Here is a 27,581-nt window from a genome sequence, read left to right as displayed (position 1 = left end):
GTTAAACCTGAGCACAGCTCTGAAATTCCAGGGTTCAACCATTCATTTTCCCAATAGCTTCATTTTAGTTACTCTTTATCTCTTGCCAGAACCACAGCAGATGAAGAAAGTAAAATTTCATCATCCTAGCAGTTCAGTGAATACAATTACTGCATTTATCAAGTACCAGATAACTGACACCAAGGCAAACAAACAGGCAAATATGAGTGTGTTGCTGTATCTTTCAGCTCCCTCCTTACACATCTCCCTAGGGGTAGAAAGGTTATGAAAGCTAAAGTGTTCTCACAAGGTTTTCTTTTTAGCTGCTTTAATCGTTCTTTAGAGGGCTCCTTCACCACAGGCTTCTTTGGACACCAATGTTTTGGTGAACTTGTACACCCTTCCTCTGAAACGGAGGTTACTTGATAACCATTTACAACACTCAGTGCATTGATGTACAAGAGCACTGGTCACAGATTTCTGGAAGCGCGTCTTCAGCCAAATCACAAACAAACTCCTGAGCAAACATCTATCAGCCTTTCTCTCTCATAAGCTTCACTTAAAAACCATCTAAGATTGTGAAATGCTGTGTTAAAGCTTACGATTCTGGGCAGAGCCTGCTGCCTTTACGGCACGGACCCGTGCCACAGGTAAGGCTCATTTTTCACTCAGCCCACCTACCTTAGAGCAGAAATGACAGACATGGGCTGATGGGGGCTATCTTGAATTTCTGCATTGGTAGGTCATGTTGATGCTGTACACATTGTACGACACCTCCTCTGGGCAGCAGTATTCTGACTTGAAAGACAAAGCGTTTTTTACATTCAAAGGTGCAGTTTGAAAGTCTTTCTTCTTAAGGGCTTTTTTCTTACAATTGCCTCTCTTGTGACTCATTTCCACCTCTCCAGATGAAATTAATTGTTCTTCAGACACACCTCCTCAGTGTTTGTGGGGGCTGTTTCGTTGGAATCTCCTATGTTTAAAAACAATGCCCTTAAAAAAAGCAAGAGAGAAGTTATTTCTAACACATACACTGCACTAACAAGTGTAACACAAGAGCCAAAAGGGTGAGGAGGGGTGGCACATGAGTAAGAGTGAGCATTAATGCCTTTATTTTTTGTCAGCCTCCTTACTTTCATTATGAGAGACCCTTATGGAAACTTTTAGCTTTGTATTGTTACGCAGAAAGTAAACCAACCGTCCTTGGGGCCGGATCCTGGGAGTAGTACTGAAGCTGGAAACACACTGAAATGGATAGGAGAGTTTCTCCAGAAATAAAGGAAGCTGCTGAGGTGGAGCGGGAGGGAATGACTTGTTGTCTGTGTCCATGCCTGACAGAAAAAGGATGGGCTTAAAGTGCAAAGATCCAGGTTAAACTTCCTTTTCCTCAGCCTTGGTGAAGCCAGTCACCCAGCAAGGCAATGGTGCTCCCACTGCTTGAGCATTAAACATCGCTGTCATCATCTACCTCATTGCAGCTGTCTCCTTCCAGAGTGGTAAAGTGAAGTGTTTCAGTACCGAGAAAGCAGCTAAAATGTTCCTTTAGGCAGGACATGAGAGAATACTGAGTTTGAAGAGCCTGTTTTGCTGATGCCTGAAGGAAGGCTAGTGAATTCACAGCTACAGACTCGCACCAACTGCACCAAGCTTGTTCTGCTACTTTCAAGAAATTCCTGGGGTTTTTTTCTCAGCCCTATTCTTCCGGATTTGCCTTGCTCCGTTTCTGACTTTGACAGTTCCCTTTAGCTCTTTGCAGCTCCTTCTCCTCTTTTTCTCACTCACCTATCGCCTCTGACTGCCTGAAATTTTTAACTCTTGCGCTGTCCACTCAACCATACGTTTGTGGGATAAGCCCTACCATCACTGTGAGTGAGTCACCTGCAGACTTTGGCTGCACAGGAGATTGCACCGCACCCCTTAAAAGCCCAAGCACAACAGTATGGCATTCTCCTCCAGGGGGGTGGGTAAGTGGGTGGTGATGGGGAAGAAGACTTTTTCAGGCTCCTTGGAGAAAACTCGAAAACATAAGCTGAACAAGCTGCTGGAGGAGATGTTCTCCAGCAAAATGATGCGTCTCAGACTACACTGGATCCCTGAGCCAAGACCTGAGAACAGGGTCTCTGGACTGGGAACTCACAGGAGATGGAAATGCATGGCTTACCCTGCTGCCGCTGAGCTGGAGAGCCTCAAGGACCATGGGAGCATGGGAATAGGTCTCTATTTTAGCAGTCACTGGTTGTATTGGCTCCTTGAGGCTGTGGGTAGTTAAGGTTTAAGGAGTGAATGGCTTGTCAGACAGCAGTACAAGAGCCGAGGAAGAAAAAAGCACTCTACAAGGGATTAAAATCTCCTTCGAATGTTTTGGGGTTTTTTTTCTGGAGAAAATTGCTCACAGGCACAGAAAACTAATGGCAGCAGATCCCAAGACAGCATTTGGGGCCAATCACTTAAATACCGCTCAGACCTTCCTCAGGCCTTATATTCAGTGAAATGAAGCTTCTCTACACTCACCTGACAGTGAGCCGATACACTGGGGGTCACAGGTGGGATCAAGTGATGAATAAAAACATTAAAAGAGCTTCTTTAAAAGATGTCAACCATCACAAACAATTAAATAAATAGATGTAGTGCTATTATCTCTGCAGAAAAGGCATTTTGTATGGTAGTAATGGCAAATACAAGGAATTAATGCAGGTACTAAAATATCTTTATTTAAAGAGGTCAAGCAGCCAATTCTTAAAGGAGCACTGCCATACAGATTGCGAAAAAAGTCTGCTGTGAGAAGGAAGTGCAAAATTGCATCCTGGAAATGAGAACCACTCTGAAGGAGAAATTCATGGTAATGTAAACTGGAACTTTTCTTCAGAGAAACACTTAAAATGAAACTGTTCCCTTCTCTTTCTTCTTCCCAAGCTGCTGACATGCATAAAAATGTGTGTTTGACTAGCAGCTTATTTGGAATGTTTTCTCCTTCCCTAACGAAAATGTGTTATTTCTCTAAACAATATGCCACTTAATACCAACAGAAGTCTCCTCAGCAGATAGGACATAGTTGCAAGGCTTCAACCTGTGCCAGGGTTTGGATCGGGGAAGAAAACCCTGCTAGACTCCAGTATTTACTTATTTAGTGATTCTTTCCAAGGTCATATTTTTAAGCTGTAGGGGAAACCATCCTGAAGAGTAAACTGAGTGACTGGGAAGTTGAAGCACAGAAGCTTGCTGTGACCGAGTTAGTAATGCTCTCTTTAAACAGTGGCCCCACTGAAGAATTGAACTTAAGTGCCTCGGCACAGTAAAGCCCATGTGTTGTCTTTGGGAAGCATTTCCAGCTTAATAGGGACGAAGTTTCCTTTATGCCTGATGCAGCAGCACATTTCGTTTCACAAATTTCCTTTTCCACCCATTTAAGCAATTAACTTGGAATGAATGAGATGCCAGATGAATATTACCCCCTTAAGAATCAATAGCTGCCTCTGAGGTGGCTCTGGAGAAAAGAGGGGTCTATATTAGCCAGCTGTGCCTTTTGACATCTTGCCAAAGCCATGCCACCTCAGCAATTACCTCAGAAGCACTGTCCTCATGTCTCCATGGGCCCCACTTCAGCAGTGACTTGTGCCCTCTTATTTTCCTCCTGCTCTGGCTCATGGGAGAGAAATGGTGACCTTTTGGGATGAAGGAACAGAGTGGAGGTTTTCCAGGCTCTGTGCCTTACTCCTTGCCCAGGACATGTGCAGTGTGCAGCCTGGGCACTTGCACCCCAGGCATGGGCATGAGTGAAGCTGGTGTTACTCCCAGTGCCACCATATAGCTTACAAGTTCTAGTGGCATCTTCTTATCTGGTAAAGCTGTCCCATGTGTAGTCACCAGCCACTGTTGCTTCTCACAGCTGGTGTGAAAAGAAAAGAGTTGAAAAGTCCATTGTGGGTAGATAGAAACCTGTTGTCCCCTGAGATAACACAGATGGACTCCTAGGTGCCCTGTTCAGCTCCCTGTCCTCATGCACATCAACTTCTAATTCAATGAGTTGCCCCCTACTTGTCAAAGGAAGAGAGCTGAACAGTGGTCCCCCTCCATGGTGTCTTGTAGCAATAGAGAGGAGCAGAACTGTATAAAGAATGATGTTTCGATGCTAACAGCTCACTTAAGCATGTCTGAAACATGCTGATGAAAACAAGGGTAGAGAATTGTTGGCCCTGATAAAGCAATTCTTAGGCAGAGAGCTGGAAACTCTTCTGGATCATCCTTCACTAGAAGTATTGTACGTATCTTCCATCTGTAGGATATTTACTTCTGGAGATGCCTGACCTGGGAAGACAGGATCAAGTTAAACACAAGGCACTCGGAACAAAGGGCTTCACTCCAAGGCACTGTCCCCACCAGCTAGTAAGGGACAGATTGGAAGGAGAAGCTCACTCGCCAGCTGAGTGTTTGCCAGCTGAATAGTTAAGGCCACAAGGCGCTGTGACAACACAATGAATCTCCCCTTGAAATATGTTGGCGTTATTTCCAGCACGGGTCAGCACTTCCAGGCTGAATTTTCAAATGTGGGTTCTTGCACTGTTCTTGCAAGACATTTGCTTGCCTGCCTCAGGAAGCAGGTACTTATCGCTGTGATATGTGGTCTGCTTGAGCAAAGCCTCGTACACACGGGAAAAGGGATTCAGTGCACTTCTGATCACCCATCTTGTGCAATGGGAACAATTCCCTTCCAGGCTGAAGAATATCACCTTGTTCTTAAAAACGAGGCAAGGTGGCGAATGGGGTCAGGATAGAAGGAAATGTGTGGTAAGACTTAGATGGGGTGGCTTGCTGCTGCATGGTGCTCCAAAGCAGGGCCCAGGATGTACATCGCTGGGCAAGTTCATGCAGATCCCTGTCCCTTTGGGGAAGAAAGCAGGGATAATACCACTAGAAATGCTGCCACTGCAACATTGTTGAACGCAGCCTAATTTATGGTGAAATGGGTGGCTTGTTGAGCCCAGGGCTTTTGGATTTAAAAACGATCATACAATAGTTGCTTAATCCAGGGTGCAGTGATAGAAATGGGAATTGTGTGCATTTTCATTTAAGCATAAATCTATTTTTGCACTGGCTTCTTATTTTGACTTCTTAAGTTTGGCTGTCTGTCAGAAAGCACCACATCCGATCCTGCTAATTCCTTTCTTTAGGTCCTTCCTGTCAGAGAGCTGATGTGGTCTTGCTGAATTCTTGCACAAATTCACTTTGTACAGTTTGGCCCTGTGGTATTGTTAACAAGAAGTTTCCTCCCTAAGAAGGAAAAATAACCCCAGCATCATAAACATATGCCTTAATTTACAAACAGATATGTTGACACCTAAAAGTCTACATTTCGGTTCCTACATGAAAACTGTTCTGGTTCTTGGAGATGTTGGGAACACAGGCTCCTATGAACAGGCTTGACTTCAGGCATATGAGATTGACAAAGCTGACATATTGAACAGGAATAACATTTCATCATAGAAAGTGACAGCCCTGAAACTCCGTGTAAATAACCTTAAAGCCCTTGTTGCTTAAAACAATTCCCTTCACGCCGAGTTTTTCTTCTGGTACTGTCTGAAATACCCTTAGTCTGGACTGAATTGTTTTCCCTCTTGAGGTTCAGACTTTTTTTTGGTTTTCTCTTGGAGGGAACTGTTCCAGCACCAGGGCTGAATAAAATGCAAGTGCGCCAGGTTGGCTTCAGTTTTGTTTTAACAAACACTTCAGTTATGCTTAATTTTGGTTTTTGCTTTGTCACTGTGATTTCTCAAGTGCTTCAAAGCTATAATCATTTGAAACGAGCACTAAAGCAAAGTGATCTAACAGGGATATACAGATGTGTTTATGACAGAACCAATGTTGTAAAACCAAGACGGGCACAGCACCAGGCAATATCTAGGTTGTACTGGGTGTGAAGATCCTCTCCCGCTTCCCCAGCCTATAAATTATTGCTGCCACATCACTTCTGAGCAAACTCAGCTTGTCCGATCAGGTGTTTAGAAGTTGAAACCTGGCTACCTTTCAGGTTAAAGTATCTTTTGTATCAGTGTATAAAATATTGCTGATTATTTTTTTTTGTATCCATAAGAAAAGTCAATGCATGCATTATTGTTAAGAACTATGGGTTTAGGAACTAAAAAAAACTAATTTGAGAGGTACAAACCAGAAAACTATTAGAATGAGTATGAAATGATGTCTAGCAGTCTGAGGGCAGGCAGGAGCACAGTTTCATACCCTGTTCAACAACACTTATTATTTAATCGTGGCCTTCTTTTGAGTACAGGTTGCCTGTCTCCCCAGACCCAGCTAAGGTGGGAATTCACTGAAGAGAGCAAATAATATTTGATGATTGGAGTTGTTAGAAAAAAACATCTAGCTTATGAACCTGTGGGATGTTGATCCTGTCCCATACCACCAAGTCTCCTTTCTTCCACCTCCAGTCTGGACCCCAAAATGCATGGGTGCTGACTTTGCTCTCAGAGATGTTTGCAAACACGTATGCACTTTTCTGGTGCATGATCAATTTTTTTTTCCTGAAAACCGCTGCTAATTTGACCCTTTCTCAGGTAGAAATGTCAGGTGATGCTACTCTTCCTACTCAGGAGACTTTCAAAAGCAGCTGTGATGGTGAGGAGGTATTATGGAGGAAAAATGTTTTAATTCAGGGGTCCTCAAACTTTTTAAACAAGGGGCCGGCGCGCTGATGCAGTGGCAGGACGTCATCTGCGGCTGCTTGGTTTCCCCCCCCAACCCCCGGAGGGGGGGGTGGGGGGTTCTGTAAATACCGGGGGCTGGACTGAGGACCCTGGGGGGGCCGTATCCGGCCCGCGGGCCGTAGTTTGAGGACCCCTGTTTTAATTCATAAACGGCCATGGAATTCTATTTTCAAACCATGGGGATAATGCATCCATGTTATAGGATTCAAACCATGAGGCAATAGCCTTCACTGAAGACCTTAAAAATATGAATGACATTTTTGGCGTTCCCAAATGCGTAGCAAGCTCTTCTTAAATCTTCCTTCCTCCCCTTTTTTTGAGAAAGAACTACTGGCTACATCTTATTGACAACACAAATAATGCCCTGCTTCTGTTACAGACCATTGGTTTAGAAAGGTATTATCTAATAATAAAATATACAGTCCATTTCTACCAACTGTGTGAGACTGCAAACTGACCAGACAGCTTGTTTTACAAATGTGTAGGTTGATTAACATCTGTGCTAAAGTGTAGTAAACATATAATTTTCGTCATGACTATGAAAACCAGATGTCCACATCTGTATTTCCAATTCTTTCTGAAACTTGTGATCTCCTAGCAGCCATCACTTTACATCTCACAGCTCCTATGATTTATCCAACACAATAGATCTGAGTATCTTCACCCAACAGCACTAACACCTGTTGAAGGAACCTAAACTTTCACATCAGACTTTGTGCTCCAAAAACACTTAATAAAGTTCAGCTGAAACATAAGTCCAGACTTTGGACAGATGGCTCCTTCACATTAAAGTTTATTTTCCAGGAGTTTGCTGTACACTTTCCATGGATACTCAAAAGAGTAATTTCTTGATATTATTATGTTAGTTTGTCAGTAATCTTCAGAATTTCCATCTCACTTGCCAAACCCTGTGAATCCATTTAGCCTCCTGTTGACCTATGTTTGTGAACATTGCAGGGTGAGTTTCATCACATTGCAGGGGTTTACTATCCCCTGAATTGCCAGTCATACTCTCTGGGTTGTCCTATTTTAAAGCTATAAGGTTCACTGACATTAAAAATAAACCAGGCTGAAAAACCTTATAATTAATTTCTTCAAAACTCTTGAGAAACACATCCATCTTCCCAAGTCACTTGATCACAAGATTGCTAGCCAGGATGCTTTTGATAGAAACAGGGATTTTTTCCATTTGAGAATGCTGGGTTGTTAGATTTGAAACTTTCCAAATTATGTTTCAGCTACACTTTTTCCCGGGTTGGGGATGAAATTTCTGACTGAATTATGAGACCAGCCCCTGTCTCCCCATCTTGTTCCAGGACTGCTTATAGCACAAAAGCCGTCAAAGACCTTACTTGCAGTGACAGAGACCAAAGCCTTCAATCTGCCTAATTCAGATCGGGGTGTTAAGCCTAGACCATCTGTGTATAAGGTGACCATCAGCGCTTTCTCAATCCTTCCTGTTGAAATCATTCTACTTTCTAAGGTATAACTGAATACTCATTGAGTGGAGATGTACAGACAAAAGGACTGAGGAAGAGAAACGTAGGATTTTTTTTTGGCACCAGATACTGCTGGCTCCTGCTCCAGTGCCAACTTTGGGCTGTATTGCCCTTGCCTGAATGTCTCTTTACATGGCAACTGGAAAAAGAATGGATTCAGATGTTCTCTTGCGTTTATTTATATGGTGATGTGGCATCATGGTACTGTCCGGAGGCACAAGTAGGAGCGCATGGATCTGAGCCATGCTGGTGATTGACATCCCTGAGTAGATGTCTATTCAAACTTGCCGAGACCTTACCTGGATTTCAGAGGATTTGTGAGAAGCAGAGCTAAATGTCAACATAAGATTCATCAGGAATACAAGTCCTCACAGGTAGCTGAGTAGCTGAAGGAACTCAAATAAAAGCAACAAAAATGTAAAGATAGACTGACAAGTTAAGAAAAGAATTGCAAAAGCTGCATTGGCTAGGAGAGAACTGGTGAGGGACATGCTTGTTCTAGTTTATTTGAGGCATGAAACACCAGCTAGCAAAAGATTATTTGAAGATGGAAAAAATTGTAAGGATTTCTTCTTACTGATGGTTCAGACCAAATGCTTACTTCCTACCAAATTGAAGTGTATAGAAACCAAAGAAATAAACAAAATACAGGATAGCTAAGCAACAGAATAAGGGAGGCTGTTAGAAGAAAAAAAGTCATATTTCTAAAAAAAGTGAAGCTGTATTCAAATGAGGAAAAGACAACAATCTCCAATAGATCAAATGTGGAGATGGAAAAAGACAAATCTAAAAAGGAGTCTGGGATCAACTTCAAAAGGCATACAAATCTAGTAATAATTAATTACAAAACTATATTATGAATTCCTTGCAGAGATTATGCAGATCAGCAGACTGCGAAGGTGTGAAAGTAGCAGTGAGGAAAGGTAACAGAGTAAAAGAGAAGTGACATTTTATTTTTCATTTTTATTCACCATAAGGCCTTAACAAATACTTCAAGTGTCAAAAATAGAAAATATTAAGAAATATCAGGAGAAAGAAATTGGCAGCATCACAAATTGTTCATCGCAGGGTTCTAAAGAAAGGCAAGTTTGAAATAATGGAACTCCTGGATGTGGTGTGTGATCTCTCATTCTAATAGAGTAACGGAAAATTGTGACAGTTATGCCAATTTTTAATAGAATTCTCCAAGCAGAAACAACACAGGTTAGAAATGTGTGCCAGGCAAGTTGGTAGAGCTTATAATAAGGAATAACATCATGACACATGAATAAATAAAATTTATTCATTTATGGGGGAATAATCCAACCAGGTTTTGTTACAGGAAGATCAACCCCCTGGTGTTCTTTGAAGGAGTCAATGAACATGTAGGCAAGGGGAAACTGATTGATGAAGTCCAACTGGATTTCTTAAATGCAGTCAGCAAAATCTCCCACCAAAGCCTGTTAGAGAACCTCCTGTGAGATAGGTAAGATCTTAGTATACATACCTGCCTAAAACACAGGAAACAATGAGTAGGAAATAATGGTCCATTCCTGAACGTTTTGCCAGTGGGCTTTCAAAGTAATCTTTGCTTGTGCTTGAGCTGTGCGACGTAAATGATCTCAATGTCTAGTGAAAAGTACAATGCTTGCTCACCAGCCTAGACAGGACCACTCGGGGTAAAAATGAAAGCTCACTATGAAGATTTGCAGAGGCAATAAATCAGCTCCACAATACTGAAGAAAAAAATGCCAGATGGAATTCAGTGTTGATAAATCAGAGGTAATACACCTAAGAAATCCCCCCCCCCTCAATTAACATATATAATGATATGCTCTTCAGATGTGCTTTTAGGTATTACCCTGTAGGAAAGAGATCTTGGAAGGATAGCAGGCAGTTCTATAAAAAGCAACTTGATGTTCAGTAGCAGTAAAAAAAAAAAACCTAATCTTTTTGTTTGAATTTAAGAGCTATTTGGAGAGGAATAGAGAACAGAAAGAAAACAAATGTCCTGCTACTTTGCAAATCTCTGGCACAAAACACATCTTGAGTAGTGTGGACTGTTCCAGATTCTCCATCTTAAAAACTTCTACTGTAGTTGCAAGTGGATGTAGACAAACAAGACCTGTGGATGGACATCTCTTATTAGACCAGCTAGTATCAAAAAACCCATAAACACACTGAGCACACAAAACCTCTCCAGATATAAGAAAGGCAGAAAAGAATTGTTGTGATCTAAAAGCCAGTTCAGTATTTCTAGCTATAGAAGTAAATGTACTTCAAAATATCAATTACAGCTACCTAAAAACCTTGTCTTGTCTAATGCAGAGCTAGAAAAGTGATAAAGAAGCTTCCAAGGTATGGCATGGCACCCATACAAGGATGGAATAAACGTCTCTGATTTATAAAATTGAGAGAGATGCGGAGAAGGCAATTAGGAAATGGCAGCTCACTGTCTTTTCTAATTATAAGACTTGAGGAAGTCAGCCATGAAACTAGTAGGCAGCAGGTTTGAAACCAAGAGGAGAAGGCATTTCCTCATACAACACTGTATTACACAGTGGATCTCTTTGCCACAGGATGTTGTGGAGGCTAAAAGTCTACAAAGCTTCAAAAAGTGACCAGAGCAAATAGTAGAGGAAAAACCAACCAGATATTAACTGCAAGGACAGAAGCCAGTGGCTTAGGAAATCCATAGGCCACAAAGTCATAGAGCTCGAGGAATTTGCATGGAGACACAATTATTTTTTTATTTGGTCTTTACGTGCTTCCCTAGGCATCTATTTTCAGCCACTAGTAAGGTGATGGGACGTGTAAGCAAAGTCATTGCCCAGACTCAGTACTGTGTTTTGCATGTTCTCAGTCGCCTGGGCCCAGCAGAATGTATCAAGACCAAGCTCAGGGAAGATCCCTGATTTCACAGGTGGAGCAGAAAGATGACTGAGTTCAGGCACTCTGGTGGTTATGGCATGGAGGGGAGTGGGGAGAAGAGGCAGTAGCCCAGTAGGTTGTGGCCACCTGCATCCTGCTCCAAGCTCAGAGACAACTGTTGCTGTAAGCTAAGGTGTGAAGATGGGCTAGGAAATGATGCTGGTCAGCTTGATACAAGCCGGCCACTTGATGGATCTCCCATGCCTGGGGTTTGGCATATGGTGAGCTTATGGATGGTCAAGGGACTCCATGCTGACGTGCCTGCTAACAAAACCTGTGGTTTTGAAGAGTGACACACCAGCTCCACTGTCAGACATCTCCCATAGGAGGGATTTTATGCGTATTCAAGCACTGGTATAAAGCACAAGTGCTCTGGCTTTAGGAGGATATCCTGATTCTCCTAATGATACATATTTTTTCAGAGAGCATTATTCTTGAATGGAGTCCATTTAAATGAATCTGCAGGTAACGGTTCTGTTCAACTTTTTGACAAATATCTCTAACTCAACATTTAACTCCAAAGGGGCAAGGAAATGAAAATATAGCCCCATTCCTTAATAATTGTTAATTTCCTGTCACTATTTTCCTTACTTCAAGAGTTTGGAAAGTTCTAACAATCTTGTAAGGTTGATTAAAGACTAATTTGGAAGCAAGATGGGGGGAGAGAGGTGAAGGAAAGGGACAGAAGACTATTTCTGAGCACTAAAAATAGTTTCAAATTCCGCCAAGAAATGACAAATTGTTATATACACAGTCAGACACAGAGATGTATATTTTGTTTTAAATTCCAGTTTCAAAATGTACTGCATAAAGAGAAACCACAAATTGAAACTCCATGTGCTCATATTGGCAGCAATGCCAAACTTAGGTTTTTCTCTAAATATAGTCCCCCTCAAACCCTACCTCAACCTTCCTGCACCTCCTGCCCCCTCTTTTATAAGGAAGAACACAGAGTGTTTTGGTTTCTTAGTGACTTGCTAACTTTCCTTTGAGTTACTAGTGGAGGACTAAGCTCTCAGAACCTTACTCGGGTAGCATTTCCATTGGTTTCAATGGGAGGTTTGCCCATGCGGGGACTATAGCATTTTTCCTGGTATTTATATGAAATTAAGGAATGTGTGGCAGGAATGAGGAACTGTCTTGGCAAGAGAAAGAGAAGCAAATGCCATTTTGTAAAGGGATGGAGAGTAGGGAAGGAGGATAATGATGCGAGGAGCACTATGTAAAACTTTACCCCTCTGCCATCTCTGTAATTTCTCCCTTTTAAACAGAAAGGTCTTTGAATTTGAATCAAATACCTAAAGAAAATGAATTCTGAGGACTCAGTCCAGGTCATAGGAAACAAGCCACATCAAACTCCTCCAAATAAATCACCTCTAATTTAAGCAAAACTGTACCAGAAACTACAGACAGACCAGTCCTTTCAGCTTTCAGAAGGGAAGTCAACATCAAAAGAAGAACCCGAAGTAGAAGCCTAGAAATGTAAAATTTTTAGTCTTTTCACACTCAAATCCTCACACTTCTTCCATTTCCTTCTACAGAAGAAGTATGTGATCAAACTTGGGGGAATGACTTAACAGCTCTTATTAAAGGGCAATGTAGTCCTCATATGGTTAACTGGAAAATCATTATAAGGACAACTAAGCAGTGACAATCTGTCCCAGTTTGAATGGTGCAGCTTGGAAGTTTTGACTCATGAGATGTTAAATTCTCAGTCTGATTGCATGAAGATGTATAAATAAGAGCACTGATGAGAAAGAGAAGCATCCTGCTGAAAGCTGCGTGGTGTTGAGTTTCCTCCACTTCTATGAGGAGCATGGGAAAATAAGGCTCCTACAATGTTAAGTGATACTGCATGTAGTAGAAGTTGTCCAATATATGCAAAGGAATGCTACTACCTCCATTTCACTTCGGTGTTGAGGTGCGGCACAGAAAAATTAAGTGACTTTACTGTGAGATTCTTGTGTGAGGATGGGTTTGGTCTCTATTTGGTTCACCCGACGAAGGCAGTGGGACCGAGGGCACTCAGTGCTCGGTGTGAAGTGTCAAAATCTGGGTGGTAGAAATGTTGCCATGTTTGACTGTGTGTAGGAAGTTGTGTCTATGTTCAAGTGGCCAACCTGGATGGCCTGGGGCTTGTAGAGACTCTAATCAAAGCAAGACAGGAATCATACCGTGTTATAGGTAATTAGAGTTACTCCTCTGAAGGAAACGAGGTGCTTCCTGTTATTGTCCTCAAACAAGCATCAGGGAAACACTAATTATTTGCAATACCATCAGAAGGAAAAAACCCCAAACCACTGGAACAATATGATGTAGAATAATGTGAATGAATTGTTATGTTTAGTACCTCCAAGCTGACAGCTCTCCAAATCACTGCCTGGAAACCACCTGAGCACTGCCTTTTTTCTAGACATCTGTCACCACAGTTATTAGCTAACAAGCATAACATGAAAATAATAGTTCTATTTAAGGCAGGAACAATAACTAATTGACTGACATGAAGTTGCATCAATATTGTTATCTCCTGTTGACTTTTTGATAATCCATCGAAGAAGTTTGTGTTTTCCAGGATGGAAAACTCTACCTGTTTCCTAGGAGGAACCTTGCACCAAGAAGTTTTCCCTAATGGCTGCCTAATTTTGTGAATTTAAGTCACAATGCTTTCCAAGCAGTGTTGACATTTCATTACCTATGGGTTTTTTTCTAAGCTTCAGCTTCTGCAGAATGCAGGCTGGTATATTTGGTATGGTAGTACAATAACAGCTGGATACCTGAAATTCAGTTCACAGCTCTTCCAGTCTAATTCTGAAGAGCTAGGCTGTAAAAGGTAATTAGTCAATGGTGCAAACAGGTGCTTCTTAGGTACCTAATTTACACTGAAACTAATGGGAATTAGGTATCTTTCATGGACTTTTCAAAAATCATGTAGGACTGCAATAGCAACAGAAACTACAAAACAACAATTTTCTGGCCTTTTCTGATGTAAGGCAGTCTTCCCAGAATTGGTCATTTCAATAATGTAAGTTTTTCCCAAACATTAATTTTCCTGAGAGCTCTGCTACTCCCACCCTAGCTGAAAAACCTGCTCATACAAAGCGTGTTAATGCCTTAAGCATTGCTCTTCTGTCTTTGTGGGTTATTGTCAAATACCACTCAAACACTTCATGGACTTTAGAAGCTTTTCTACGTGATGAGAATTCTGACGGTCTAATTCCTGGATGCACAGTCAAGGAGACTTTCTTGCCCTACGAGCACAATTTTCAGAAAGTGACAAGTATCTTTTTAGGGACTTTTTAATACCATCCAAGTCCTTTTGAAAAAACTCTTTGGGAACACGAGGGGGTGTGTGAATATTTTCAAAGTTGTAGTTTGACTAACCCAGCCACTGCTTAGATCATCAAACAGGCATGCATTTGGGACACAGAGGCACTACAGTCCTGGCGTATTCAGCCCAGAATCCTCATGGTTATGTGAATAATTATCCCTTCATACCGGCCTAGAAATCTTGGACAGAATTAGCAATCACAGCAAGGGTGCTAAGAAATAATTTGTACCGTACATCTGTTAGTGTCCCTTAGCCCAGCTGGAACTTACATGCTTTCCTCCCTATCTTGGGTTTCTCAAATTGTGTTGATGTGTATTTAAGCTGCAGGAACATTTGAGGCAGTTAGGCAGGGGGGAGATGCAAACTTCCCTGGTATTTTGATTCCAAACTGTGATCTCTTTAATCAGGATGGGTAAAGCAAGAAAGTGTCAAATGTCATTTGGTCTCCTGTTCTCAGCTTGTCTGGCTAACTCAAGGTGTGGCCGGGGGACTGTGCGAGGGCAAGGCCATCACAAATGTTGGGGAACTAGTAGACGACTCAGACAAGCATGCTCCAACAGGCATCCCATAAGAGCACCTCATGGGGATGACATTGAAGATATTCCAACTGGATACAACTGACACTGATTTTTTGAACTGTGTCAGCCACAAGCATAGTTTCATGTTTTACTTCATCTTGTCCTTGAGAAGGAGAAATAAAGTCCCAAAGCTATTTTGATGGCTAATTTCGTCTTCATTTTCCTCCTCTTTGCTGTTGCAACCATGGTAGGGGAACTGTCAAGAGTCATTCAAAGACATTAGTCAGAAAGATGTAAGAAGGGGACAGCAGGACAAAGTGCCTCTTATCTGGCCCTGCTTTGGTCAGGAGATTGAACTAGATTTCCTGACCTCCCTTCCAAACTGCAGTAACCAGCTGCCCTGTAAGAGTGGGGAAGCCTGGACTTCCAAGCCTATTTTACCATTAAAGACAGTTTTCTTTCTCAGATGCACAGCATTCTGTTTAGTCTCTCGCTTCCCTTATGATCACATCATATTTGTGCTTAACATGCTTTCTCTCATTTACTCTTCCCCCACCTCTCCTTTACTCAAATGCCAGAAAGTCTTCCCACCCCATATATTTTTGTTTTATACCAGAATTATGCAATACAGTTGGGATTTGCTTTGGACTACTTCCAAATACACCCACGCAACTTCTCTAAATGTGATGTGGTTTATCCAAAGATGGACTTGGCAAGCCTGTGTTTCAAAGGGCTACCAATCCAAAATGCTTCAGGAAGAGACTTTAAGACATACAAAAAAACCCACAAAGCAATAAAATATAAGGTTGTGAACAGCTTCTGTATTTAAATGTTTAGAAGAATTGAAGCTGGTAGCTAAAACAACTTGTCTGAAAATGGCTACTTCTCCATCAGCTAACCAGCATCAGTCAGCTTTATGGCAAGTGACTGGATACTCTCAGACTGTGACTATTTAGGGCTTCATGACGTTGAAGACCTGCCATGTTTTTTCATCAGAACAACACTGGAGTTTGGTTCAACAAGGTTACAGACCATCACAAGAATCTTTAACACGCTGTTGACTAATTTTGTTCCATCTGTAGATGCATAAAACATCCTCTGGAGAGGCTGTGTTGTCCATGGGCAAGGCTATGAATCTAGAGACCTCATTTTAATCTTGGCTCTCCTTTTGGCTTGCTGCAAAGCCTTGACTGAGTTGCTTTCCTCCTCCATGCCTTAGTATATACCCTTCTAGAAAATGAGGGTCCACAGTACAGCCCTCCATTGTAGAGACAGTCAAAGAGCTACTGATGAGAACTGCAACGTAATGACTGGGATGTTGTTTCTGCCAGCACGCTAATTCCAAAACCCACACCCAAACTCACAAAATTACCTTTTAAATGATGAGACATAATCATTTTCTCTTTTTTTAATTTTTTTTTTTTTTATATTCCCTGCATTTGCGTCCCTTGGGTAGCAACAGTGGAAAGTACTGGCAAGGAGAGCAGCCAGTAGACAAGGCCTTATTTGCCTGTTTGAGGGCTTTGCCTGTGTCAGTGATGTAAGGATACCAGTCTCCTTCAAGAGGTGTGGTTTATCAGTGGAGCTTTTGCAGTGTCTCAGACGTCAGGCTAATGGTCTCACATACAGATTCTGTAAGATGCCTTTCATTCATCCTGTCAAACAGGAGCTGTGCTTGTGATGCTTTCCCAAACTGAAGGGCATTGCTCCATGAATGCAAGCAATGTTAAAGCCTGAATAATGCACACAGTCTTCCATTTGCAAAACACTTCCACCTCTGCCTTTGCCCTCCCCCACCATGTGGTTTAGCTGTTGGCTTTGCAATAGATACTCTGAATCAATGTTAGCTTTTTGAGAGACTAACACTGAACAATGAAAGTCTGAGTCAAATCCAGCTGTGCTACAAGGCCATTGTTTGATTGTTCGTTGTTTTGGTTTTTTTCCCCTGGAGTTCTATCACAGATGAACTGGGCATTTTGGCAGCAGAGACAAGCATCTCTATTTTTTCACTTGGTGTCCTGAAGACATCCATGTACTAATCAATCCAAACTGGAATGCAAAAACTCTGTGAGAGAAGAGTATATTGTTCAATGTATATGTTTGCCTCAATGTATATGTTTAACCCACAAAATGGTAAGCACTTAGAAATGGAAAGGGCATAAAGAATTTCCAGATCTGGCAGCTTACAGAGCTACATGCAATGTAACGACAGCTTGTGGGGACTGTGAAGCACTGTCCTGATCTGAGATGTATTTCAGTTTTTAGCTCAATAAAATTCCAGCTTCTGCACAAGCAAAAACTTGTCCTTTTTACCAAGCTGTAATAAAATATTTGTGGTGGTTTTTATGGTGCAAGCTACCGTCTGCTTAATACTAGCTGGAGGCCATTACCCTCATTTCTGTCCTGAGTCAGACCACACCACATCACACAAAGCTCCCAGAGCTTGAGATGGGTGCCACGTTGCCCGCAAAGACCCCCAAGGGCCGTGTTCATTTGCTCAGAATGACCTGATGTTATGACATGGGCTGGAAACCAATGTGCGCCATGCTCTGCTCACCCAGATCAACCAGACACTGGTCCGAACAATGTGAAAGGAGCAATAGAGCCGTCCAGATCACTGTGTGTTAGCCTGGCTCCACTGAAGTCAATGCCTGCACACGTATCTGAGAATCAGCAGTCTCCACATCTTGAAATCCACTAACCTTCAAGGGTCAACCTACATCGATGGGTCCATTGGATGGTACCGTGAAGTTTTGATTTATATCATTCTTGGGAAGAACAGGGATTTGCCCTGGCATCAGAGCTGCTGAAGGCCAGAAGCACTTTAAACCCCTCTGCTGTTATCAGGACTGTCTCTCTGGTTATCTGAGAGCTGTGGTCTTCCAAACTTTGTGTGTGCAGAGTGAAGTCTTACCTGTCACAATCTTTGTGATATAGCTGTCCCCATCCCAAGCAAGTACGGGACTCACCCTTCCTCTTCTAGTTCCAGAGAGAGCACAGAAAGGTTCATCCAGGGGACTGCAGATGAAGTCAGCTGAGCTGCTTTAGGGAACAGAAGGACTAGTGGTAGACAGCTTATCATGTCGAGTATTTTCTTGAACATGATAGAATTTTGTGACTCTATATAGTCCTGCCCACATCTCTGGTGAACATTAGTTTTCATACAAACATAGGACAAAAGTATGATCTCCACAATACTGCACTTTCAGTTCAAATCCATTCTCCCACTAGCTGGAGATGTGCAAGGTGCTGTGAAACTTACTTTGTTTTCCACTAAGATGCTTCTTTTGCTAATATCATTAGAGGGATGTGCTCTTGGACATCTCAAATTTCCTTGCTTCTCCTCATTTTACCATTCAAGATCTCTCTCTGGAGAGACCTTAATGCTTAATCAGCTTCAAGGACTCCCTCAAACATCCTAATCCCACTTCACTCCATCTATATGCTCCTAGGTCTTTCTTCCCATATATTTCCATGGGATCTTGGAGGCCTCTTTTTAACCTCTCCTCTCCCACAGCGCCTTTATCCTTTGCTATATCTATCCATCACTCAGGGCATCAACTCCAGCAGGACCTGAGCAAAACTGAGGTGGAAGGAAAAGAAAATGCTTTCAGCAGGTATAAATGACTGCCATAAGGCAGGACATTGGCCTAGGGGCAACTGGGATGTGTTTATTCCATGAAGTGCCATTCAGAAATACCTGAGCTAGCTGGGAACATGCTAGTTCAGGTTACAGAAGCAAAGTGTACACACATTAGCAGAAATACTGGAATTACTTGGGTGTGGCTTTCAGAGATTATCCTGTTCCACCCAAATAGAGAAGTACTGTGAAGCTGATGTAGCCAAAAAAGCGATCATTTCATTACACTTTTAAAGCCCAGCAGTTTTTTGAAAGTTTTGATTTTTTCCCCCTTAAGGAATTATTCATTATGATTAGTACGTTTTGTACAAATGAAACTTGTAGAGCAGCCGTGAAGATGTCACTGCTGTTACTGCCCGCCCTAGCGACCCTGAAGTACTGATGGCAGTTAGAACAGAAGAAATAACAGTGGAAGGGCTGAGTTGAATATTTCTGCTTGTCTGGTTACCAGGAAAAGTGGCCAGTGTAATTGAACAGAGGGGAATTAGGAAAAATAGCCTGCCACTTCAAGTAGGCTACTGAGAATCAGGACGCTTCATTGCGGGACCTTACCACTGCAAGTCATGGGAGCCTTCTTCACTCTCACAATCCTTTTGCATTATCAGGGTTTCATCCAATCTACATTCATATAAAGATGAAGATCAGGAACGTAATCTCTTCATGCACATCCACCTGGATGTCTCTGAGAGGTACTTATGTAGCCCCATCACCTTAGCTTTTTTCATGAGTCTTTTGCTCACTGCCCAAGAAAGCAAATTTGATAAAATTTCCACATTTATTTTGGAAATGGCAGGAGTAGAAGACTTTGAGGTTTGTCCAAGGAAGTCTATGGAAGAAATTAAACCAAGGTCTCTCAAATGTCAAATTAGCACTTTAGCTTCTATGTGATCCTCCTTCTCTACCTCAGTTTCCCCTGGACAAAGGAAATTGCCTCCATAGAGGAACCAACATAACTGCTACAGACTCAGCTACAAAAAATCATAAAGCATTCTGAAATAAGCACCTGGATTGTCAGATAACACATCGGTCTAGGGTGTGGGTCAGGAAGCGCTGTAAGGCTCAAGCTTGTTGCTCAGTGTCAGTGATTCCCTCTAGCAGCTGAGACCTCCTTGCTGCCTGCACAAGAGCTTGGTGGCAGCCCGTCAGCATGGAGGTGCTGCATTTCCATCTTAAAAAACATAGAGAAACAAGGAATACAACTGGATTGTGCCGAGATGGGAAAACTACCTAAACAGGATGATGTTAATTTGGGTGGTGAGCTGAGGTTGTGAAGGCTGACACAGAACGAGTCTGCCTGTCAGCCACGCAGGCTGAGCCGATACCCCCGCGCTGGGATGCAGAGCATCCACTCGCGGCTGCTGCTCAGCCCGCACCAGGCTCCCCTCCCTCCTTCCCGCAGCAGTCTGAACTTTGCAAGTGGCACAGACCTTAAAACTTCCTTTAGCTTCCAGAAAGAAGATAAACATGGCTTTCAATGCAGATTAAAATACACACGCACTTTTGAAACATGGTCAGTCATTACTAATTCATGGCTGCTGTCCAGCAAGTGGAGAAAAACATTTCCCCTTGTAGGTTTAGCAACAAAACCAAGAAAAAAAAATCAATGACTTATACTGTACACTAAAGCAGCTTAAAACACAAACATTTCCAGAGTACAATATTTCAAGCAGTCTTGTAACTGGAGGAGCTATTTTTTAACTGAATTCCTACTTTTTACTACCAGCAGCCTTGTCTTATTTGCAGAGGCTCTGCTAGCTGTCAGACATCCTGACTCCACTTAATAAACTCACTTAAAGCAGAACTTTCTTAAGTCACAGTCTAAGTACATAAATTAGTTGTTTCAGCATTAGACCAACACACTTCTCTTTCTTCCCTCTCATGAGCACTGAGCTACGACGAAGAAACCCAAGTCTCAAAAGAACCAACAGTTCATTAAGAAAGGCTGCCATGACCGTTGTGCCTAATATACTGCCGCTCCCATTGGCTTCGATTGGAGCTGCAGGGCCGCTTACTTGTGGGTAAAACTAGGCAGAGTTTGGGTCTGTAGGTCTGGGTCCCTAAGTTTAGATCCCGCTTTTGAAATGCTTTGTGTGCTGTGATCTCGGTGGAGGAAATGCAGAGGTGACACCAGGTCACAGGCAGATTTTGCGTTAAGTGAAACTTAATGCACCAGGAAGCTACAAGACTCTTCAGTGTCTCACCAGATAAGCCGGAGCAGGGCATAGTTCATTAGTGGGTGGATCTTTGTCTGGTTGTGAAAATGAAGCTCAAACAAACCCCATAGTCATGTCTTTCTCTGATACTCCTTCATAGCTCCTCTGTCCATTGGTCAAATGTATTCACCTTCGACAGAAAGAAATACATTGCAAAAGTAAATAAGGCTGAAGGATATGGGCTGCCAAGTGGGAAAGGGATGCCAGAAGTCCTGCTGTCTCAGAGGAAGGCCACTTAACCTTTCAGTGTGTCCAAAAGGGGAAGGGATTTTAGCAATGCAGGCTCACACCTTCACAGAAAAAATATAAAAATTATGCAAAACCACCAGGCACTGAGCTCTGCTTATTCCTGTGGTTGCAACTGGTATCTGTTGCTGTTGCTGCATAGAAGTCACTTGTGGGAAGCCTGGAGGAACTGCCAGGGTCACCAAACCCTAAGCTAGCTCTGCTAGCCCCTCTCTTGAGAAGGGGTGTGCAGCATGGGATGAATTTACTCAGTGTCCCCTTTACTGGGAGGGATGAAGTGACTTTCTTTCTTGCTGTGCCCATTCCCATTCAGAGACACGGCTGGTCTGACCTCCCAAGGCACAGGCACGCAAGAGGGCCACCCCTTCCCAAGGCTACCTCCTTCAACACCAGAACAGGGGGAAAAGTGCCTCACAGGGGGTCCTCACGGGAGCTTGGTGGGAGCTGGGGACAGCATCTAATCCTGCTCTCCAGTCCTTTGCCCTGCTCCAGCTGTCCCCTGGGTGAGTGCAGGAGCAGTGCCAGGCTGGTGACAGGCAGTAGCTGGCAAAGCGGAGTGTTGCAGGCACTGGGTTTCTCTCGCCAGCTGCTACATGTTGTACCTGGTGGCAGCTGCTATTTTTACATTAAAACTCATTTCTTGCTAATAATCTCCATGTTACATCTTGAGAACCAGATCTAGCCCTCTGGTAATTTGATCTTAATTAAACAATATAGCTGCTGATCCAGTCCCTTTCTGGTAAGCTGTGTATTGCAATGTTTGGTGTCAGTCAAACACAACAGACCTTTTATCAGCCCTGATGTTGTAAATATAGCTCAATTTCTAAGCAGATGCTGATAGCAAAGTTTGCCTCGCCCTGCCCTACCTCTCCCACTAAGCTGAGTCATAATAACGCGCAGGGTTAGCCCAGCTCCATCGCATGGTGTAATGCTCAGCAAGATTTGGCAGATAGGAGGCCTTATTAATCTTACGAATCTCATCTTTCACGCTGAAGCAGTTGGCTGGGAAACCTCTTCTTTTTGTGTGTGTGTAAGTTATTGTATAATATGATCTTCCAAGTTACATAAGGGTTTCTCTCTTCACTTGGTGTCATCCGAGCCCTGCACAGGAATGCACTCACATCGCCTCTGACAGCTCTTGAAGTCCTCCAGGGCCACGGCTCCCTGTCCACCAAGCAGTTTAGAAAGGGCAGATGCTACAAATTTGTACACACGTATGTTTTTCAAAAAGCGAGCTTCACCTACCTTGCATCATATGCCATAACCTTTTGGAGAATTTTTAACAGGTTGTGCCAAATTACAATGAGGTTATCAGCAGAAGGAGTTCTATTCCCCACCCCCCACCCCCCCACCCCCCCCCCCGAAATAATTTGAGTTGCCAAATGTATCTGGTTACACTCTCAGATGAAAAAGCCACATTCACTGTGGGAATCAAGCTCTCAACCATGGGGAATGATCGAGCTCCAGGAGCCCAGGGCTTGTGGCCTGCTCCAAAAGGCACTTTTTTGACTCAAGACAAAATCTTCTGCTTATGGAAAAAATAAGCCTCTGCAGACAGGGGGGAGCAGATGGGAGGCAGATGCTTCCTTCACTGGGATGGTTCAGCAGTACTTTGATTAAGGGCTGGGTGTAGTGGTAGCTGGAAACCCTCTGATGGTTTGTTGCTCACCACAGTCCGGCCATTTTTCCCAAATCCAAGCTGGGTTGTTGCTAAGCCCTTCTTGGGCTCCAGGCAGATGGTCCCCAGGTGGCAGATGCAGATCTGGCATGGCAGGGGTTGCCCGTGGGGTGCAGACCACCAGTGCTTGCCCTGGCTTCCCCTCTCCAGCTCTGAATGGGAGCCTCGGCCCGCCTGGCAGTGGGTACCAGCAGCCTCTCTTCAAAGACATAACAATTACTCTTCACAAATAACTTTTCCAGAGACAGAGCCACAAATTTTGTAGAGGGTGGTGAATAGACTCAGTTCTACCTCAATATTTTGGTTTTCTCTTTTCTGCCTCTATTTATTTTTCATTCTTTGCTGCAGTATTTCACTACTCTTTTTTCCAGCGGATGTTTTATCTGCTCCCCTGCCTGCTTCGATTCTCACAGCCTCTCCTTACCCAGTGACATTTGTGTTCAAACGTTCAAACCTACCATGCTCAAGAGGGCTCAGGAGCAGGGTAAACAAGTTTGCCTCTGTGTTTAGCATACAGCTCAATTGTACATTTACAGTAGATATTCTGCTTTAATTTGCTTTTAAACAGCCCCTTCAAACAGCTCAGAGCTCTGGACATTGTTCTCTGAGGTGCATTACAAACCCATAATTAATTAGCTGGGCTCCCCTGTGGATTTTCTCAGATTTTACCCAATCTTCCCGCCAATTTTAATGACCTTCCCAGTCAGGGGCTTTACATCTGTAAATGCTGAGTGCCATTCAGCACTTCGTAAACAAGGGGTATCTGAGCAAAATAGCTGGAGCTTGAAATCAAACAGTTTACTTGTTTATACTACAGGAGACACGGTCGGTCTGGGTGGCTCTTAGCACCTGCCGTGCCATTTGATGACTGAATTTTGGCTTTCTCCTTCCATATTAAGAGAGCTCAAGATTGATCTGTGTTACCCTTCCATAAAGTTGGGATTGTGGGGAAATCTGTACTGCAGAGTCCTGCTATCCCACCCCCTCTTATTTGCCCTTTTTAGAACAAGAAATGGCACTTTGTTTGTTATCCGTGCAAAACTTGCTGAGAGCTCTCCGTAGAGAAATCAGCCAAACAACTTTCAGCTGCTCCCTCTTCCTGCTGGCTCCAGGCCAACATTCCCTAGCAGGTGTTGTATACCAGCAGATAAGAAGGAAGAGAAAGGGAAGAAAGAAAAGTGAGCAACAGGAAACGATTTGGTGGTCTGTCATGTAGGCACATCCCATCTACCACGTCATGGCACTCCACTAGCTGCTCAGGTTTTAGCACACGTTGGTGCAAATGCAACGTAGACCTTCAGCTTGGAAGCCCACCTCGTGCTGGCTGTTGCTGCAAGGCAATGAGTCTACCCATGCAGTGGAGGGCATCTTTGTCTGGAAAGCAGCAGCCAGCTGGTGGCTGCACAGGAGGGATGGAAATACTCTTTTTGTTTTGGTCAAAGTTGGATTTTAGCTCATTCTTCAGGCAGAACGGTGCCCCAGTGTATTGTGTACATGGCTGGAATAGAGCAATCGTATTTTTGTTGATGGATGTAGTATGTGAGCACGGTTCCTTGGATCAAGGTTTGATGTGAGCAGCACCAGAAACAACTAGGCTTGAGTCAGGAGTTAGAGTGTTGGCTTTGCAGGAGTACAAAGCCATACCATGGAAATGTAAACAGAAGAGATTATTTTCCATGTGTTGTCAAAGTTGCATTCCATAACATGGCAAGAAGATTTTCTATGCATTCTGCAAATGCACACATTTTCAGAAAATATGAAACTAGTAAGATTTTCCCTGTCTGGGGAACAGAGAGTGCACAACCCAAATAAGTGCTTTTCAGTACTAATTAGAGGAGACAGAGTAAAGCATGAAATAAAATTACCTCCCTGAGGTGTACAACCTGTTCTCACCAATATCAATTCCAATTGCTCATAAAGTGAACCAACGTCAGGCTTTAAACAGACCGGTTTTGGATTAGTGTACATCTCCAGCATGTTCGAGGTCTCTGTAGTTGCACCTACATCAGTACAGCACGAACTGTAGTGATGTAACCAGCCAGACTTCTTGGTCTGTTGCTTCTGTGGCAACTTGATGACCTTCATGAGCCTTCACATAACAGAGCTGTTCAAAGGGCTGACTGCTGACTAAGGCATAACCAGGCACTGCCAGAGGTAAGCTCACTAATAAAAGAAAAATGATTAGGCAACAGTGCTCTGTCTGTGCCCTAGCTCTCCATCTGTAAAACAAGGATGATGGTATCACCCTTATCTTGCAGGGGAGTTGTGAAGATACATCATATTAAAGGTGATTTAAGAGGTGCTCAGAGGCTGGTGGGTAGAGGAGCAATGTATTTGCCTCAAAGAATGACATTTTCTCGCTGCAGTTTTTAACTTTCAGAAAGAGCAGGGCAAGAGCTCATATAAACTGCTTCTTCAGGACTTCACAGCAAAAACAGCTTTGGGTCCCTTTGCTTTTCCCAGTGCTTATATTAAGTTTAGGATTGCCAAGGCTGGAGTACCTCCTGGGAGATGTCACACAGCCCAGATAATTGGGCACAACAGTGGTAATTACAAGGCACTGCTGGGGCAGACAAGGCAATGATCCCAGGGGAGCAGGGGTATGGGGATGTGCTCCTTAGCCCTTCACTGGGCTGGAAACAAAGTGGAGCATGCCAGGGAAGAGCCCGTGGGCAGCACTGTGATGGGCATGGTGGTTGGCCTTCATGCAAGTGCCATAGTCTGAAGAGAGAACAGCTCTGCCTGAGGGCAGGTCACCCGTGCTTCAGATCAGCCCTCATCCACAAAAAGGATATAGCATGAGGAGGACAAAAAAGTGCTGAAAATTACTGGAGGTTTTGGATGCTATTGCATAGACTGCCGTGCTTTTGAGAGAAGCCTCACAGGAGTTTACAATCAATAAATGAATTTAAAAGGGAAGAAAAGGATGCTTTAACTAGTGCTTTATCAGACTAACTAGACAAAGCCAATATCAATGGAAACAGAAGGCAACACACAACTAATACATGGAAACTACCTGCTATTTTAGAACGCATAGCTGACTTGTGGAACTTCTTGCTGAAGGATGCTACTGTGGTCAAAAGCACGATTCAAACAAAAGCCAGGGGCCTTCAAGAGCAAGTCCCCTATCCAGGCACAAAACAGGAGGCACTGATGCAGGGAACTGTCAGCAGTCCGGTTGTGAATGGGTGAGAAGCCAAGATAAGGACAGAAATATAGATGTGTATGGGGGAACAGCCTGTTCTCCTAAGGGCCAAAAGCAAGCCAGCGGGCTTAGGTATTTAACAGGTAGATTTGTTGTTTTAAAGAACACCACCTCCCAGAACAGGACTTTCTATATCCATCTTTTCTGAGGTTCAATGCACTTTCCTCTGAAGATTTTGAGCTGAGAAAACACTCTGCGGTGTGTCTAGCTCTCCTGCACGGCCAGCTTGGCAGTCCCTGGGCAGAGGCTTACAGAAGTATGCACCAGCGGGGAGAGAACATTTGTAGCGGTGACAAGTGCCATGAGGGCTAGCAGTTGGCATTTGGAACAGGAAGGGAAGAATTTCACACCTCTGTAACCCCTCTTTGCCTGGCTGGCTGCACCTCGCTGAAGCACATATTGTTGGTAGCATCATCTGAATTACACTGCTCTAATTACCTTATGACTGGCCTGAAAGAAAATACAAAAGCTTTCCTCAGAGATAAGATGTCTGATCTTGCAGCCTGTCCTCAAGGGGTAAGTACAGAGAAGAGCTTCACAGAAAACAAGTGGAATGACTCTAGCAACGTCCCACCAAGGAGCCAAGGTGACTGTCCACATCCCACAAAAATAGACAAAAGTTGTAGTCTGAGCACGTACACTGGATAATTTTATGTGCTGCTGGCAAAGTCACTGCATCTCCCTGGGCAACCCCCAGCAGATTGTCATGACAATGCTTGGCTTCCTTTTGCCAAGAGTTTGGAGCTCAAGAGCTTTCAGCCTCTAATCCTCATCTTTGTTGATGAATTCCTCTGTAATGCATGGTCCCTGAGGGCCAGGAAGATGTTTTAAGGACATGAGAAAGATGGATGAGCAGGAAAGATGAAGTCCAGATTTGGCAAACATGAATGTGTCCTCTACTCCAAGATCAGCATAGCCGTGAGGGCTTTGGTTCTCAGAATTTGAGTAATCCCAGGAAAACATGAGGGTCAAAGACTGGGTTTTGTGGATTTGAGTCCATTCAGGGGCTGTGAATAGGGAGAGGAGATGGATGCAGATATTTGAAACTATGTCAAAGCAATTGATAATGCCGATTTGTAAAGCCTATATGCCCAATCCTTTTTCTCTGAAGCAATGACTAAAAGGAAGGGAAGTACCAATTCCTACTTGATGCTGCCATCCAAACCTGAAGTCCAACCGAGACACAGTGTGAAATGAAGAGTGTATTTTAGAGTACCTGAGTGGATATAGTAGGGGAAAAATCTGAGAGGTTAGTAGATTATTTTGTCCACTTCTGTTCTCCATATCTAAGAGGCAATTTTTTCTAAGTGATCTGGATTATTGATTTTGAGTTATGAAGATATGATCAAAGATTAATAACAGGTACCTTTAAGCAGCTATTTTCTTAATCAGTTGATATGGTGATTAAAAACTATGGCCTGCCAGAGGATTGCTGTCTGAGGTCAGTCCATTCACACTCTGCAGCTAATGAAGAGCTAATAAAGGTACTTTTCAGAGTCTCTCAAATGCCAGAGCACCAAGGATCTCTCCCCCATGGGATTAGTTTGCCAATGGCCACTTTTCCCCAGCCAGCCTGAGTGGTAGCCCCTTCAGAGCAAGATGAGTGTTTGTGTTTCCCACAACCATATTTACTATTTTACCTTAGGACT

The sequence above is a fragment of the Falco punctatus genome (genome assembly GCF_963210335.1).
Source record: "Falco punctatus genome assembly, chromosome: 1".
NCBI lineage: Eukaryota > Metazoa > Chordata > Aves > Falconiformes > Falconidae > Falco > Falco punctatus.
The sequence above is the reverse complement of the archived record's forward strand: the minus strand, read 5'-3'. Positions refer to the sequence as shown.